Source organism: Ranitomeya variabilis, chromosome 2 (genome assembly GCF_051348905.1).
Source record: "Ranitomeya variabilis isolate aRanVar5 chromosome 2, aRanVar5.hap1, whole genome shotgun sequence".
Taxonomy (NCBI): Eukaryota; Metazoa; Chordata; class Amphibia; order Anura; family Dendrobatidae; genus Ranitomeya; species Ranitomeya variabilis.
This window is the reverse complement of record NC_135233.1, coordinates 944,575,322-944,589,974: the sequence shown is the minus strand read 5'-3', so window position 1 is coordinate 944,589,974 and position 14,653 is coordinate 944,575,322. Positions and strand designations below refer to the sequence as shown.

Sequence of the window (14,653 nt, the reverse complement as noted above, 5' to 3'; positions counted from 1 at the left end):
AGCATAGTGACAGGAACACATTACTATATGGGAGTCGTGAAAGAGGGGGCAAATCTGACATCAGGTTTGTAACCAATTTCAACTCACGAGCAGGGGCTATACATAATGCACTTGAGCGTGCTTGGCCCATCTTAAAAACAGATCCAACTTTAGCCAAATTACTACCCCATCGTCCTTTGATCACATATCGTAGAGCCAAGAATATATGTGATCACCTTGTACGTAGCCACTACGTCTGTGATCCACATAGGACATTCTTGAATGATCTAAGGTATAGACCAAGGGGCGGTTGTCGCGCGTGTGGCCAATGTGTGGCCTGTAGAAATATTGTGAGGGAGGATACTTTTGTGGATTCCTCTGGACAAAAAAATCTTTAAAATAATGAAATCAATCACGTGCACGTCCAGGAACGTAATATATTATGCGTCTTGCCCGTGCCCATTGATTTATGTGGGGTTGACCACGCGACAACTAAAAACAAGGATGAGGGAACATGTCCAGGGGATCGAGGCAGCGGCACAGGAAACGGATATTCAATTACTAAAAACGATACCCAGACACTTTAAGGCACATCACAACTGTGATAGTAGTGTTTTACGTGTTAAGGGTATCGACATGATAGAGACAGATATAAGAGGAGGGAGGATTTCACAACGGTTGGCACAGCTCGAAACTTGGTGGATGTGGATGCTAAATAGTATCCACCCCCATGGACTTAATGAGACCATAAGCTTTGCGTCGTTCTTGTGATCTTGATTGAGATACGGGAGATGGTGTGGTACACAGTGGGTTGTACTTGTGCGTGGTTTTAATTTTGTTTTAATTTTTCAGATATATATATTATCTGGATAAGTCAGATGATATTGTGTCTGGATCCAAGTTCTCCAGCGTCTACCTCTTGAAGACCTATGGAAGATGGCATTTGGAGAATATTTATTGAATATAGCTATGTTGGTCCGCATTTTGCCAGTGGACATATTTTTTTAACGCATCTATACATATATGTGATGTCTTCTTTCCTTTCTTTTTAGTCGTTTGTATATTTTGTTTTTTCTTCATATGTTATGCTCATAGGGTCTTTTAGGGTTAGTATTATATCATTGTCATTGACGGATGGTTTATTATATTGCCGTTTTGGTCTTGTGGGGGTCTACTGCTGCATGTTGCGTTTGTGTACATATTACGATGGTGACATATTTGTCCGGAATAAGAAGTATGATATTACAACATGCTAGATGGTGGTCTTGTCTGGTTGTTCTCAGTATTTTGCCCCCATGTAGAACAGTACGGCTATTACATTTAGCCACAGTTTTTTACCTCCTCGGCTCCACCTGTACGCAGGCGCGCTGGGCACCGCTGCTCTAGGCGGCTTGTGGCGTCTCTATGCTCGGGCGGTTGCCATGACTTTGGTGGCGCCCCTTCATGACGTCGCCGCCGCTGTGAGTCACGGGTTGCCTTAGCGACGCCCGCGTCACTTCCGGTGTGCGCCGATGATGGTATTAGCTGGTGGATAAATAAACCCCGGCACTTGAGTCATCTGACACGCCCCCTGACGAAGGAGTTCCGAAACGCGCATCGGGCAGACGTGCAGTCCATGGATCTGGCACACATCTGATAGCCGCCTGCACCAGGTATTATACATCAGAGCAGCCTTGTCTGCCTAATAGTTATGTGGGTCATTTTACCATCCTGGTTTCTGCGGTTATGGGGTAGTGGCTCTTGGTGATGTCTGGTATAGAGGTATTGCTAGCCTGACCTCCCATATTTAGTTACCTGGCATTTTTTTCTATCTTTGGGTGCGTTACATGTACCAGCAGATTGGTGGTGACCATTAGGGCATCAATAGGGACCTTATTATTTGTTCCAGGGCACAATAGGGAGGAACACACGGATACCAGCCACCCACATAGTAGTCACTCCAGGTTGTCTGCTATATCCCTTATATTTACAATATCAGTTCACAATAGTAAGCCAGTTCCTGGTCTGCATGCCTTGTTTTGCACAGTAGCATTCCTTCTGAGTCTTGCACCATTTCGTCACAGTGTTCCATGTTTTGGTCCGATTTTTACTAGTTTCTATGTATTTTGCATTTAATAAAGATTTCTTACATCATAGCTATTCTCTATTGGTCGTATTTCTGTGGTTCCCACATTTCCCCTACATCACAATCAGCATGTATTACTGGTAATTCAGAAACTAGGAGTAGGCATGAAATTTCATTAATTTGGTCCAGTAAAGAATAAAAAAATTAAAATAGCTGACTTAAACTTAGTGCTGCATTGATTTAAAGGGAACCTGTCATGTCCTTTTTAGCATGTAAACTGTCCCCTACGGGGTCGTGATTTAAATCCACTTTGAAAAATCCAGCTCTTGGGCAGTGTCGATTTGGGAGCTGCATATGCGCTGTGACGAGCGGCTCCCTGGCCACACATGGTCAATGAAGCTGGGTACTAGACACAACTTCAGTGTCCATGTGTGGAGAGCCACTCGTCATGATGCATGTGCGATTCCCCAACACTGCGTAAGCACGGGATTTTTCAAAGCGGATCAGAGTGACGTCGGTGTAACCTTAGGAACATCATTCAAATTGTGTGAGCAGAGACTTAATGAAATGAAACAAACCCCTATGACTAAATAATTAGACAATTTTTTCATGAAAAAAACATGATAGTGATGCACATTACATCCCAACAACATACTGGGGACAGTATACAAAGTGCATAACAGGTTCCTTTTAAAGGGAATCTGTCAGCAGGTTTGTGCTATTTCATCTGAGAGCAGTCTGATGTAGGCAAAGAGATCGTGGTTCCAATGATGTATCACTTAGGTTACTTGGTGCAGCCATTCTGAAACAGAGTTTTTAGATTTAGAATGTAGCAGAGCTGAGAAAACTAACCCCGCCCATAACATGCTCTCGTCGCTAGAGACAGTGAGCTGCTTATCAGAAAAGTGGGCGGAGTTGGACCAAGAGGCGCGCTCTTCTGTGTCCGCTCTTCTGTGTCCATTAAAAAAAAGCTTCTGGTGCTAAAACAATGATTGCAAGTAAACAAAACCACAGAGGCATCACTGAAATCTGTGATTTAACTCTAACAGCATGTTGCCTTCAGATTACATAGCAAAAACCTGCTGACTTAATTTAGTCAAGATATCAACTAACATATTAAATTTATTTTTTATGTTAAATATGTCCATACCTAGCGGAAAGTGAACCTTTTGAAACTCAAAATTGGTAGCTTTGCTATTTTTTCAAATTATTTGGTTATGGTGAATCTATATTTTCCTGTGATAGTCTCAACTGATTGATTGTGCTAAGGCATGTGATGTGATAGCTGCAAGGAATTATGCGAAATTGCCAGATTTTCCCAAAGATTATGACAGATTGCTAGGCATTCAAGCGTTATAATGTAAGTTCCAAGGGGCCATTCTATAGAGAACTATAGCCTTTCTTTTACCTGTGTCAGTGTGTAGCCCTTAGCCCTGTATATAAACCCCCTGTCCAAGACAAAGTGAGATCCTTAATGTCATACTTGCACTCTATGCCTAAATTTGGTTATTACTTTTATATGTTATGCGGACCTGGCTTGTATAGGTGTATCATTATTTATTAAGTGAACTATATTGCAAATAATCACTTTATAGTCTTACTAGGTGTTAACCACCCTACTATGTTATATAAAACTGGCTGGTGTAAATGTATACTGTATATGCCATATTTACATAGCAGCACTTACTTTTATCATTACTTTTCAATTTGTTTAATTAATAAAGATTTGCTTTGGCTGAATATATTCAGGGTGTAGGGGCTTTTCTTTATGCTTCATTGACATTAAAAGAGGTGTAATCTAGGGTAGCCACAGACAGAGACAGGTGACAGAAATATCGCTTTATAGCTTGTAGTTGTCATGGTTACATCCCCAACATCATCATAATGGGATAGAATGGAACGTGATGACTTCACAGTGGGAAGGTTATGTACATGGAGTTCCGCTGTGTGACCCCTTTGAGGGTTTATAGTGAAGGCGAGTGAAGATGTCAGGTATGTTCTGGAAAAAGGTTTAACTTTTTCTTATCATTTCATTCTTTAGTGCCCTTATCCAACATTTCGGCAGTGTTGGCAGAAACTTTGGGCCCATGATAGAGGGATACAAAACCTCCTTGTGACTTTCTGGAGTCGTATTTCAGAAGTGATCTACTCTCCACACACTGCCCTGTGATGATGTATATCACACAGCGCCAGCAGGTGATTTGTGAGTGATGTGGATTGTCTGATTATTTGTGTCATTTCCTGTAAGTATAAAGACTCTCCGGGACGTTACGGACGGGGTTATATGGGCATTATGCCATGTGGCATGCTGGCAATATTTATGGTATATGAAATGTATGCACTGTAAACTACACTATGAATGGACTATATGATATCAGCATCATAACGAGCATTATATACTGTGTATATATATATATATATATATATATATATGATATTCTGGTATTGGACATGTATTGGGCTTGTTATTTAATGAAAGCAATAACCAATATTCTGGAAACTAGGGGCTCTGCTGCCTCATTCAGGGGTCCGCTCAGAATTCACATTGCAGCCTCAGTTTGGTAATTTTTGGGATATCTTCACATAAGTAGTTTATAACACTGATATTTCTGTTCACAATCTGAGAATTTTTCATCCAATATCTTCCTCCTTACACCAGGGTCCACACGTCTTACTCCTATTTAGAGCAGGATTACTCTATGTCTAAGGTTCATGTTGGAAATTTATAGCGACCTCAATCCTAAATCTAATGCCTTTCTTACACAGGAGTTTTGGAGATTGTTGTGATTTTCCTTTTTGCAATAGCCTCTGGGTTTATTGCGGCTTTTGTTTCTGAAGTTGTCGCGTTTGCCACTAATAAATGTCGACGATGTTGTTCCTGGTAAGTTACTGGTATTATATTCATTATTTATAGCTAGAAAGACCTGCACATAGTAGCCATTATTATATATCTGCAGTGTATGTAATGGAGGTGGGGATATATAAAATTAGATGGGTTAATGTAGAATAATGGATACTTCATCCTTTCCACCATGAGAGCTAGTGATGATCACTGGACAAAGCATAATATGTTGTTTCTGTGTGATAATTGTGTATGAGCTGGGCATAGTGACAATAATAATAATGGTTGGCTGTCTAATGCCGCCCCAGATTTTACTGGATTAGGTAAAATGTTACAGGAATCTCAGTGTTTTTGCTGTCTTACTGGAGATCCTTAGTTAACCTGAGGGAATGATTCTAATGGCCAACCTTTGATGTTTACACACACAGGACGACTCATCAAGAACCTACATGAGGCCAAAATACATTTAATGCACTCCCACACAGTAAAGAAACCCAAAAATAACTATAGAAGCACAAATGGCCCAAATAAACTACCAACCATTATGAATGATTCATCAAAAAACATAGACATAATTTAAAGCATGTTATATAAGAGTATGGGACACAGAGCTCCATACCACCCAGGAAGCAAATCAACATGATATCAAGATTATAAGAGTAACATACAAAATGCACAATCCCATATATCTATAATGATAGGCCAAGTGGCCAAATGATTGCGGTTACTATAGTAAATAAAGCCAAGAGTGACTGAAGTAACAGAGCAAGTATAGATGTTGGGTAATAAATGGAAGAGAGACCTGGGTGGAAATGAACCGAAATCCCAATGCATTAGCTTCTTTCATGGGGTTCACCTGGATATATAGGATTATAGATATATAGGATTGGGCATTTTGTATGTTACAGCTATGGATGTCATTTTGATTTGTTTCCTGGGTGGTAAGTGTTAGGAGTCGAGTTTCCTCTGCTGCACAGGGGGAATCTCGATCCGTGTCTGCTGCGGTCTCCCATTCTCCATCGGCTGCAGTGGAGCCTGCTCAGCAGAGATGTCGGTCCCAGCGTCTCACTGAACCTGATTCTGTGCAAAGGGTTACTGCTACCTCTCCAGGCTCTGCTATTGTACCCTGCACTGATCTGCGGCGAGCAGGCTTTTCTGCGACTAAGTCCTGCTTTGCACACACTGAGCATGCCCAGGGTAAGATCTCTCAGTGGAGATCAAGGGTCACATGCTCAGGTACTGCAGCCAAATCTATTGGTCCTTCTAGGAAGGTCCTGTAGGTATGCAGGCTCTGTGGCAGTCTCTCATTGGTCCTTTTTAGGAAGGTCCTGTACATGCTGCAGCTATTTAAGGCTCGCATGGCCGCACGGCCATGTGCTAGTATCTTCCAAAGTTACGTGCTTTGTGCCACTGTGGTCATGTGCTTGAATGTGTTCAGGGACCCGGCTGAAATAAGCCCCTAGAATGCTGGCACCTCCGGTGAGGAGATTGTGTATGAGTGTATTCAGGGACCTGGCTGAAATAAGCCCCTAGAATGCTGGCACCTCCGGCGAGGAGTGTTGTGTGCATGCATGACCACTGACTACTCTCATCTGGGTAGTTAGCCTGTGCCTCTGTGAGAGTCTAACAGGGCACAGAGCTTTGCTTTCTCGGCCACTCTGTGAAGCTAACAGAGCTGGTTCATACGGCCATATTGTGCCGCCATTCACTTAGCAGCAGGATCTTTCCTGCATGGTGGATCCCGGGTTGCGAACGCACCAATCCCATCAATAAATATATTCGGTGCGTTCCGCAAACCCTAACAGTATACTAGCGCCAGGATCTGGCTAAGTAATGGCGGATGAACAGCAGTTGCAGGGGTACATCCAGCTGCTGGAGGGTCGGTTGACGTCTCTTGAGCGTGCAACCTCGGCGGTGGATGTTACCGCAATAGCTGTTCAGGCTGCTAGCGTGGCTGCAGCAGCTTTACCCACTGCCACCTCAGTTCCGACCATATCTCACCTCCCATTGCCTGAGAGATACTCTGGGGACAGTAAGTCCTGTAGGGGTTTCGTGAGCCAGTGTGGTATACACCTCGAGCTCCTGGCTGCACGTTTTCCCACAGAGCGGGCAAAGGTGGGATTCATAATCTCTCTTGTCGGACAGGGCGTTGGAGTGGGCTATGCCGCTGTGGGAGCACAACGATCATGTGGTGCAGAGAGTTCCTGGGTTTCTGGACACTCTGAAACAGGTCTTTGTAGGACCTCAAGTCACCCATGATACAGCGCTCCAGCTGCTGGCTTTGACTCAGGGTTCAGACATGGTCAGTCATTTTGTGGTTACCTTCCGGATGTTAGCGTCTGAGTTGGAATGGCCGGATAAAACCCTCATTCCCGTATTTTGGTGGGGGCTGGCTGACCATGTGAAGGACGCTTTGGCTTCTAGGGAGATTCCTGCCACACTGGAGGAGCTCATAGCTGTATCAACTCGCATAGACCTTCGTTTTCACGAGCGAAGGTTGGAGCGAGCCCAGTGTAGGCAGAGGTTTCGGCTGGCTCCCACCTTCGCCAGACCTCTGGAATCTCCAGTCCAGGTGTCCGAGTCACATGAGACCATAGAGGTGACACGAGCGGGACCCAAGTCCCAGTCTGCTCGTGCACATAAGGTCTGTCATGTTTGCTGGCAGTCAGGACATCTTGCTTCCAAGTGTCCTCAGCGGCCGGGGAAACGTCAGCATCTAGTGGCAGTAGGAGGAGGTACACTAGACACGGCGACGTTTGCCTCAAAGTTGTCCTTCAAGGGGACAATTACCTTTGGCCCATCCTCTCTTATGGTTGAGCTATGCGTGGACTCTGGGGTGGAGGGTAATTTTAGGTCATCCGCTTTCGCCCAGCGTCACGCAATACCCCTGGTTATGCTCGCCAAACCAGTAACCGTTCGAGTGGTAAATGGGTCGACACTACCCTCTCAGATTACCCACCAAACCATTCCTATCATGCTTTCTGTGTCTCCATCACATCAGGAGATTATCTCCCTATTAGTCATTCCTGAGGGAATTGATGAGGTCCTGTTGGGGATACCATGGCTACGCTACCATTCTCCTCATATGTCCTCAGGGAGAATTTTGGGATGGAGTAAATCCTGCGAGGGTAGATGTCAGAGGGAGTGCGTTCAGGTTGCTACAACTCAGGTACCCACAGATCTTTCCTCTCTCCTCAAACACTATTGGCCCTATGCAGACGTGTTCTCCAAAAGGGCTGTGGAGACCCTTCCGCCTTACCACCCCTATGACTGTCCTTTTGACTTCTTGCCTGGTGCTGAGCCTCCCCAGGGTCGAGTTTATCCGTTATCTCTCCCAGGAGACGGAAGCAATGTCTCAGTATATCCAAGAGAATCTGGCAAGAGGATTCATTAGGAAGTCAGTGTCACCTGCACAGGCAGGGTTCTTCTTTGTACAGAAGAAGACAGGAGACTTACGTCCATGCATAGATTACAGGGGTCTTAACGCTATCACCGTTAAGAACAAGTACCCATTACCCCTGATTTCTGAGCTTTTTGATAGGCTACGGGGAGCAAGGGTGTTTACAAAATTAGATATGCGGGGTGCTTATAACCTGATTCGCATCCATGAGGGGGACGAATGGAAGACGGCTTTTAACACCAGGGATGGGCATTATGAATACCTGGTGATGCCCTTCGGGCTCTGTAATGCGCCAGCCGTTTTCCAAGACTTTGTGAACGACATTTTCCAGGATATGCTCACCACCTCGGTCGTAGTCTATCTGGATGATATTCTCATCTACTCTCCAGATATTGACTCCCATTGGAGAGATGTTCGCAAAGTCTTCGACCTCTTATGGGCAAACTCCCTCTACGCCAAGTTGGAGAAGTGTGTGTTTGAGCAGGAGTCCTTGCCTTTCCTTGGTTATATCATCTCTGCCCAGGGTTTGGCTATGGATCCTGCCAAGCTACAGGCTGTGATGGACTGGCAGGAACCCCATTCTCTTAAAGCGGTGCAGCGCTTTATGGGGTTCATTAATTACTATCGCCAGTTCATTCCACACTTCTCAACTTTGGTAGATCCCTTGGTTGCCCTCACCAAGAAGGGAGCAAATCCCAAGTTGTGGTCAGAGGAGGTCTCCAAGGCCTTTCTCTCGATTAAGTCACACTTCGCTAGCGCTCCCATCCTACATCGCCCCGTTGTAGATAAGCCATTTATCATGGAGGTGAATGCCTCATCCGTTGGTGCTGGAGCAGTCCTTTTCCAAAAGGATGCTCAAGGTCAGAAGAATCCTTGCTTCTTTTTCTCCAAGACCTTCACACCAGCGGAGAGGAATTATTCCATCGGGGACAGGGAGTTGCTAGCCATGAAGTTGGCTTTTTCAGAGTGGAGACACCTCTTGGAGGGAGCTCGCTTTCCCTTCCAAGTGTTCACTGACCACAAGAACTTGGTGTATATACAGACGGCCCAGCAGCTGAATTCTCGCCAGGCTAGATGGTCCCTGTTCTTCTCCCGGTTCCATTTTACTCTCCATTTTCTCTCCGGGGAGAAGAACACTCGTGCCGATGCTCTCTCCCGCTCTGTAGTGTCATCTGAGGAGGAGGAGGAGCCTCGGCTTATTGTTCCTTCTAAGAGCATGAGAACTGTGGCTCCGGTTTCGCTTGAGTCTGTGCCCCCGGGCAAGACTTTCGTACCAGCGAATTTGCGACCGGAGGTTCTCTCTTGGGCTCACTCATCCAGAGTTGGTGGACATTTTGGGACCAAGAGGACATCTGAGCTTTTGGCGAGGACGTACTGGTGGCCGCATATGGCTCGTGACGTCAGGGACTATATTCGGGCGTGTGTCTCCTGCGCCCAGAATCGGTCTCCTCGGCAACCGCCTGCTGGGTTACTTTACCCCATGCCGGTGGCAGACAGACCCTGGGAAATGGTCGGGATAGACTTCGTGGTGGGCTTACCCAAGTCTCGTAGCTGCACCGTTATCTTGGTAGTCACTGATCATTTTTCCAAGATGGTGCATTTGGTGCCGCTTCCACGGTTACCTTCTGCATAGGCATTGGTGGCTTTGTTCATTAAACATATTTTCTGCCTACATGGAATGCCTGATAAAATTGTCAGTGACCGGGGTCCCCAGTTTGCATCTCGGTTTTGGAGAGAGCTCTGCCGTTTACTCAGCATAGAGCTGAATCTCTCCTCTGCATATCATCCCGAGATGAATGGTTTGGTAGAGAGAATCAACCAGACCCTGGTGACATACTTGCGACATTTTGTCTCTGCTAGGCAGGATGACTGGGCATCTTTGCTACGTTGGGCGGAATTTGTCTTGAACAATGCCGTAGCCGATTCCACTGGTCAGACTCCTTTTCTCCTCAATTACGGCCAGCATCCGCGTGTCCCTGTGCCCATGTCCGTGTCATCCACCAATTCTAGGGTGGCAGACTGGGCGGTGGAGGCACGTGACATCTGGGATCGCACACAGGATGCCATCCGGCCTCCAAGGAGAGAATGAGGGTTTCGGCCGATACACACCGGTGCCCCTCTCCGACCTTTGCTCCTGGCGACATAGTATGGCTCTCTGCCCGTAACATCAGGCTGCGAGTTGAGTCCACTAAGTTTGCGCCTCGCTACATTGGCCCGTTCAAGGTTCTGGAACAGGTCAACCCTGTGGTCTACAGTTTGGCTATTCCTCCACGCCTTGGTATCACCGATACCTTTCACGTTTCTCTCTTAAAGCCCGTTCATTTGTCCCAGTTTTATGAGTCATCTGCCGGGACATCGGGTTCATCCACGGATGAGTTTGAGGAGAATGCTATCATGGGGTGCAAGGTGGTACGTTGCAAGAAATTTTATCTGGTGGATTGGAAGGGTCACGGTCCAGAGGATAGAACCTGGGAGCCTGTGGAGCACATTCGGGCTCCGCTGCTCATTGCAGCTTTTGAGCGTAGCGAGGCTCAAGGAGGGGGGGGCCGTAGGAGAGGGGGTAATGTTAGGAGTCGAGTTTCCTCGGCTGCACAGGGGGAATCTCGATCCATGTCTGCTGCGGTCTCCCATTCTCCATCGGCCGCAGTGGAGCCTGCTCAGCGGAGACGTCGGTCCCAGCGTCTCACTGAGCCTGATTCTGTGCAAAGGGTTACTGCTGCCTCTCCAGGCTCTGCTATTGTACCCTGCACTGATCTGCAGCGAGCAGGCTTTTCTGGGACTAAGTCCTGCTTTGCACACACTGAGCATGCCCAGGGTAAGATCTCTCAGTGGAGATCAAGGGTCACATGCTCAGGTACTGTAGCCAAATCTATTGGTCCTTCTAGGAAGGTCCTGTAGGTAGGCAGGCTCTGTGGCAGTCTCTCATTGGTCATTTTTAGGAAGGTCCTGTACGTGCTGCAGCTATTTAAGGCTCGCATGGCCACACGGCCATGCGCTAGTATCTTCCAAAGTTACGTGCTTTGCGCCACTGTGGTCATGTGCTTGAATGCGTTCAGGGACCCCGCTGAAATAAGCCCCTAGAATGCTGGCACCTCCGGCGAGGAGTGTTGTGTGCATGCATGACCACTGACTGCTCTCATCTGGGTAGTTAGCCTGTGCCTCTGTGAGAGTCTAACAGGGCACAGAGCTTTGCTTTCTCGGACGCTCTGTGAAGCTAACAGAGCTGGTTCATACCGCCATATTGTGCCGCCATTCACTTAGCAGCAGGATCTTTCCTGCACGGTGGATCCCAGGTTGCGAACGCACCAATCCCATCAATAAATATATTTGGTGCGTTCCGCAAACCCTAACAGTAAGGATCTCTGTGTCCCATATTCTTATATAATATTTTTAAGTTATGTCTGTCATGCTTTCTGTGAATCATTAATAAAAGTTTTTGTTGAATTTCGTCCTTGTTTGCTTTCATAGTTTTTTGGGTGTATTTGTCAATCAGCCTATAAGAAAAAGAGCTTGACGGGAATTGAATAGCTCTAGAGTCACATCAAAAGTTGTCTTCTTCGGGACCATTTTGGCTTATTAATGTGTCTTAGTTTCCTGATAAACTCTTTTTGTAATCTGGTGGTTCACTCCAACCAACTACAAAGCAGGATACGCTTTTCTGACTGTTGAAATAGAAGATATCGGAGATCACAGAACATGAGAATACTTAGAAGTGATTTTTAGAATTTTAATAAATACACAGAATAGTTGTGAGACCAAGTGTAGATATATGTGATGCATTTTTCTCTTAAGTTATTACAAGCTTCCTAATTGTCTTAAAGAGATTATAAATCCAAAAAATAAAACATTTTGTAACGGCAATTCCCATAATTCTAAGCTAATCATTGGGGATCCCATCTCTACACCTCCGAGCAATCAGCTGTTATAACGCAAAAAAACTGCTGGTATTTAATATTTCTCATGCTTTAAAGCTGAATAGGACATATAATATGACATTGGCTTTCTACTCTGGCTAATTTGGAAGAGAGTGGGGGTCAAAAGTGGGCGACCACCTCTACAATGTTCAAATTAGCTGGAGTAGACTTGCATCAACAATCTTTTTAAACACAAAGTCCCATCTGTCTGCATTATCCTGCACAGTGCATCAATGTATCTACTTACTTACTTTAACTCCTGTACAGAAAGATAAAGGCTTTTCAATGCTTTTTATTATTATTATTATTATTATTATTTGTTTAAGGTGCAGTAAAAAGGATCGAGGAACAGATGATTTATTAGAAGTAATTATAGATAATCCAGGTAAAAACAATCAGAAATGATCATGGGTTCTAACAGAAAATATCTCGCTAATTAATCACCCGATAGAATAAGATGTGATTTACTTCTGTTTGATTCCATATAACTCTGTATCAAGATATGTTCACATGCAGCATTTATACAAATTAAAAGCTGTTTTTAATATATCAGCAAAAGCTATGAAATCTCACGTACGCGCTTGTTTTTTTCTAACTGAATAACTGTAGCATTTTTAAAATCTACAGCATGCCAATTCTTTTAGTGTTTCTGTAGCGTTTTTTCAGCCATAAAAACCAATGAGAAAGTGAAAAAGGCTGCAAAAAAACACAAAAGCGCTTTTAATTAATAACAGTTTCTTTTTTTTTTTAAAGATGTATAGTAGGCAAAGCACACATGTACTCTACTCCCGCTCTCAAAAAATGCTGCAAAAAACACCAGAAATGCAAATTTTAGCATTTTTACAACTGAGAAAGTATATCCAGTGTGAACACTGCTTATTTAGATGTTAGTTTTTCTTATACGAGCAAGCACTAACCATGTTTTTCACCAACATCTATGCCACTTATGATAATCTATGGCCTAATTCACATGACCAATGACTTGTCTTTGAACCAAGTGGTCTGCACTGAGGCACGGAGACTTGTCTGATATTGATTGTCAGATTCAAATCGCAACTACAAGTCTATAGATCCATGAAAAAAAATCGGATAGTACTTCGATGCCATCGGTGTACTGTCCACTTTTCATTGACTGTTTTATAGGAAACTTTGAGAATCCTACATCAGTTTTTCTTTTTCTTCCAAGAAAAACTGATGAAACTCTGACAAAAATCTCACGGTAAAATCTGGCACTGACCAAACTCTGATGACGGTCACTGATCAAAACACTGATGAAACTTGGACCGCTATCTATATATTGCATTCATAATGTGTGATTAACATACTTTAGAGCTATAGAACTATTTACATTTTCTGTTTTTCTGTCTAACAGATATTCTCTTCTATAACTTCAAGGAAGAGGAAATTGTGCACTGGGTGAGTTCAGTGGAAGGCTGAAAGAGTGGAAGAAATGTGCTGAGATACCAACATGATTTTGAGATAACACCACAGAATTTTTTTTTTAAATATCATCATCATTAACATAATAAAATAATTATCATTATCACCTGTGAGATTACAATTGTCATTGTCATCATTAGCAACAGTGAGATCATAGTTAACAGGAACATCATGGTTTGATATGTACAGTAGGGTTAGAATAATGATCAGGGCAGGGACAAGGAGTAGACAGGATAGGCGCCTACCTAGTGTGCTACCTCCTGCCTCCCTGAGGGGGGCGAACATTGAGGGAAAAAAAGATTCTTTATTTTTATTTTGTGGACTCTAGTCTGGCTGTGACTTTGGGGGTGTAGCGGCAGAGGAGGAGCAGAGTCACAGGAGGCAGGAGCCGGCGAGTCTGGCTAACACTTGTGCCCGTTATTAAAGAACATGACTATTCACTGCTCCCCACTCCCATAATCTCGCCCACCTCTCTGAACTGAAGCCAACACTGATGGATGGGTGGAAATATGGAATTGGAGAGCAGTAAATTTTCACTTCCTTTAATAGTGAGCATGCTGTTAGTCGCAGTCACCAGATTCCTGCAGCGGCTGAGAGATCACGTGTTTCCGCTATTAAAGAGAATGCACATTCACTGCTCCCCATGCCCATAAACCCAGGGTTGTGGGGCAGTGAATATTCTGGTAGCTGACATCAGTGTGTGGGTGTGCATGGCAGTAAGGCACGCGCTGCGCACCTTACATGCTGGTCAGCTGCCGGCATCAGAACAGGAAGCTGCGCTCCGAGGGAGTGGAATGAAGGTGAGAAGAATCTTTTTTTTTATGTGTGCGGTTTGATGGGGAGCCCTTATCCAGGATGTTGGGTCATATATACCAGGATGAAGGGGGATATTTATCCTAGAATGAGGGAGCCATGTTTCCTGGCTGGTGGGCCTATATAGTAGGTTGGGGAGTTATATGTATCAGGATGTTGCCATATATACCAGAATGGTGGCCATGTATACCAGAATGAAG

The 14,653-nt window shown here is 44.6% G+C and overlaps 1 long non-coding RNA gene across 1 annotated transcript; it reads left to right on the top strand.

Moving 5' to 3' along the window:
* Positions 1 to 3,947: 3,947 nt before the first annotated feature.
* On the top strand, positions 3,948 to 13,753 carry LOC143810047 (uncharacterized). Its single transcript, XR_013222621.1, has 4 exons — positions 3,948 to 4,036; positions 4,811 to 4,925; positions 12,527 to 12,585; positions 13,573 to 13,753. It is a non-coding gene; the product is annotated as an uncharacterized LOC143810047 (long non-coding RNA).
* Positions 13,754 to 14,653: the final 900 nt, after the last annotated feature.